The following is a 4,208-nucleotide window of genomic DNA, read 5'->3' as shown; positions in this document are numbered from 1 at the left end:
ATGAAGCATAAATTCCTGCCATAGGTGATGCTGGTGCCTTTTTCCTTCAATAGATATGGGCCTGCGATGGCTTCGCTGTCTTGTCACAATTGCTTACTACTGAATGTCTGGGTGGAATCAGCCTTGCCATTGGGACTAGTTATGCCTTAGTTGTAGCCTTTCATAAAGTGACTTGACCAATGGATGGCAGGGTGGGTGGGCCACTGCTAATTTAACTTTGAATACAATTCTCTGGTTAAAATAGAAGCAAAAAGCCAAGGTCCTTGAGTATACTTCTCTTTGTTTCTCCTATTGTAGGCATACATAGACCAGGTTGAAATGCCCTGAAAATCAGATGCTTCCAGTAGCTGTACTAACACGTTACCTTCCCTGCACTGCCATATATTCAGTTACTAATCAATGGTCAATAATAGATCATCTTCCATAGTATCAATAACCTGTGAACTTAAAATGAATGTTGACCGAGATGGGGCCTTCCTCTTTAGAGCAAAGGGGGAGGAGATGTGATTTGATAGAGGCGTATAAGTTGATAAGATGCATAGATAGAGTGGACAGCCAGCAACATTTTCCCAGAGCAGAAATGACTAATAAGATGGGGCATAATGTTAAGGTGATTAGAGAAAAGTTTAGGGGATTGTCAGAAGTAGTAATTTTTAAAAGAAAATGGTGGGTGTATGGAATGCACAGCCTGGGTGGTGATAAGGGTCGATGCATTACTGAGATTTAAGAGGCTTCCAGATAGACACATGGATGAAATAAAAAAATGGAGAGCTATTTGAGAGAGTAGGGATACATTGATCTTGGAGCAGATTAAAAGGTTGGTGCAACATCATGGGCCAAAATGCCTGCATTGTGCTATATTGCTCTATGTCTGGCCCAGCTCAGTTTAAGCCCCGAGAGGAGTGATGAAAGCTGTGAAGCGAGGTGGAATAAAGCCTTTGGAATAATATATCTTTAATGCACCGAAAGAAACTATACGATTTTCAGTTTAGTGACAGATGGTATCCTATAGGTAGATTTGTTTTTCTGCTGGGATGGAATGCTTCAGGTCAATTAAACTTTCTGTAGGGCCTTGCCTATTCCTTACCTCACCACCATTTTGAGGTTAATATTACAAATCATTAGTGAACCTCATTACAGTTTAAACTTCTCATTCTTCTCAAGCATCATGTAAATGTAAAGTTTTCTTTGAATTAATCCATATTTTTTCTCTATTTCAGGTGAAAGATGAGAAGACATCAGCAATTCTATGTGAAAGTAGTGCTGGGTGTTTTGATTACTCTGGGATTGTTCTTCATGTTCTGGGATAATGACCAACGTCGAGAGACTGATGATGTTGCAGAAACTGTTCATCGCAAAGATCTGCCCAAGGTTGTTACTGCTGATGCAACGAAATCAGTGCTCAAGTCAAAGTGCCACGCGAACAGGACATTGTTGCACCTGTCCTCATTTCATCAAGAGAAAGAGCACATAAAAAACTTCTTGATGTATAAACACTGTCGAGAATTTGACATGATTCAAAATGTCCCAGACAAATGTGGTGGTCGAGAAGGATCTCAGAATGTCTTCCTGCTCCTGGTGATCAAATCTCACCCTTTCCACCAGGATCGGCGGGAAATGGTAAGGAAGACCTGGGGCAGAGAACGCGAATTCAATGGGGTCCTAATTAAGAGAGTCTTTATCTCTGGTGTCTCTCCTGACCAAAAAGAAAGTAGGAAATTGAATCAGCTGTTAGCCATGGAAAACAGAGAACACAGAGATGTCCTACAATGGGATTTCTTGGATACCTTTTTCAACCTCACCCTCAAACAATACAAGTTGCTGCAGTGGGTCAGTGAATTTTGCCCCAGTGCTAAGTTCATCTTCAATGGAGATGATGATGTTTTTGCCAACACCGATAACATGGTTGATTACTTGCTAGGCATGAAGGTTCACCAACACCTGTTTGTGGGCCATCTCATTTATGGGGTTGGGCCCATTCGCCAGACGTGGAGCAAGTATTGTGTGCCAGAAATAGTGACCACCATCAACTCGTACCCACCATACGTTGGTGGAGGGGGGATACTTATGTCTGTGTATACAGCTCACATCATTTACCACATAGCCCAAGACCTTGAACTATTCCCCATTGATGATGTATTTTTGGGGATGTGTCTGGCCAAGGCTGGACTAGCCCCACGCTCCCATAGCGGATTCAGGACAGCTGGACTCAGGGTTCCTTCAACCCAAGATGACTCTTTCAATCCTTGCTATTACCGTGAGTTGCTGCTAGTGCACCGTTTTCGGCCTTTCGAAATGCTATTGATGTGGGGTGCGGTGCATAATGCTAATCTGAAGTGTGCTCGTGCTCCCCAGAAGTCTGCACCCACGAAAAGGACCACATGAGTCATGAGAGAATGTAGCAACTGTTGGAATGTAATGCAGTTTGTAAACATGTGTTAATCAGTTGTTTATGAAATGTAAGAAGGTTAATTCCTAAATTATATTGGAGGATACATTAATTCATAGGGTTGGTGCCTTCCTACATTCCACAAATGTTTGAAAAGCTGTCAGGTGTCATCACTCAGCCTAATTCTTACTGCACCCATAATGACATTACAATATTGACAGGAGCATCACAATTTAAGTCAATTGTAAAGTTATTCCAAGTGAGCAGTCCTTGTTGCATTGCGTGCAGATGGGTTCAGCATGTTCACTTGGGGCATTTGTATAATAAGCCACCAATAAAATTTTTAGTAACAGTTATATCTGTGTATTTTTTCTTGCCGTTTCTTACATGTCCCTTGCAAAATATGAAAGAGACAAATGTGTTTCTTGAACTGGAACTGTGAGGACAACAGAGAATCTAGATCTAAAATTGTCTCAGGGTTGGAGGAATAGAGAAACTTATGGTCATCAATTCTGTACTCAAATGTCAGCCTGCATTGTGTCTGTGTAACTACATATCAAATAGAAACACACACGCAGGAGATGGCTTTAACTGGAGTATTCACATTGCAGAGAGGGAAAGAGATCAATGAACATGTGGGGACAACAGATCAGTATGCATACATAGACGGCAGTCCATACGTAGTGCGAAGGGGAGTGGCATCAGATTTGGCAGGTGTCTTGTCTAAGACAATGTACTCGGTTGCCAGTGTCATGTTGCTGTCATTGACACGGTCATCACTGAGAGGTAAGTCCGGTAGCTTTGACTAGTGGCCAACCTGGACATCGGAGATCTGGAGAGGAGGGAACTTCAATAAGGCTCATTGTCCGAGGGGCAGCTCACGGCAGTGCAATAGAGCAATCGGTGACCAATCAACTAGTGGCCAATCGGCATTTGGGATTGATTAGTAAGAGTAAATTAATGGAAGGTTGGACAAACCCAGTGGCCGTCTTCTGAGTAGAAACATAGAAAACCTACAGCACAATATGGGCCCCTCGGCCCACAGAGCTGTGCCGAACATGTCCCTACCTTAGACCTACCTAGGCTTTACCCATAGCCCTCTTTTACTAAGCTCCATGTAACCATCCAGGAGTCTCTTTAAAGACCGTATCGTTTCCGCCTCCACCACCGCCGCCGGCAGCCCATTCCACGCACTCGCCTCTCTCTGTGTAAAAAAAAACCCTGACATCTCCTCTGTACTTAATTCCAAGCACCTTAAACTATGCCCTCTCATGCCAGCCATTTCAGCCCTGGGGAAAGCCTCTGACTGTCCACACGATTAATGCCTCTCATTATCTTGTACACCTCTATCAGGCGACCTCTCATCCTCCATCACTCCAAGGAGAAGAAGGCCGAGTTCCCTCAACCTATTCTCATAAGGCATGCTCCCCAATTCAGACAACATCCTTGTAAATCTCCTCTGCACCCTTTCTATGGTTTCCATGTCCTTTCTGTAGTGAGGCAATTATAACTGAGCACAGTACTCCAAGTGGGATCCGACCAGGGTCTTATATAGCTGCAACATTGCCTCTCAGCTCTTAAACTCAATCCCACAATTGGAGAAGGCCAATGCACTATATGCCATCTTAACCACAGAGTCAACCTGTGTAGCAGCTTTGTGTGTTCTGTGGACTCGGACCCCAAGATCCCTCTGACCCTCCGCACTGCCAAAAGTTTTGTCTTTAATGCCATAATCTGCCATTATAGTGTAGGGACTGCGGTCTGCAGTCAGGTACTCAGGATCACTCAGCATAATGTTGCACGAACATTATTAGCAAAA

General features: G+C 43.5%; 1 pseudogene; it reads left to right on the top strand.

Annotated features, from left to right (window-relative positions):
* Positions 1-1,227: 1,227 nt before the first annotated feature.
* On the top strand, positions 1,228-2,707 carry LOC140723635 (N-acetyllactosaminide beta-1,3-N-acetylglucosaminyltransferase 3 pseudogene; annotated as a pseudogene).
* Positions 2,708-4,208: the final 1,501 nt, after the last annotated feature.

Source organism: Hemitrygon akajei, unplaced genomic scaffold, assembly GCF_048418815.1.
Source record: "Hemitrygon akajei unplaced genomic scaffold, sHemAka1.3 Scf000121, whole genome shotgun sequence".
Taxonomy (NCBI): domain Eukaryota; kingdom Metazoa; phylum Chordata; class Chondrichthyes; order Myliobatiformes; family Dasyatidae; genus Hemitrygon; species Hemitrygon akajei.
The sequence above is the reverse complement of the archived record's forward strand: the minus strand, read 5'-3'. Positions and strand labels throughout refer to the sequence as shown.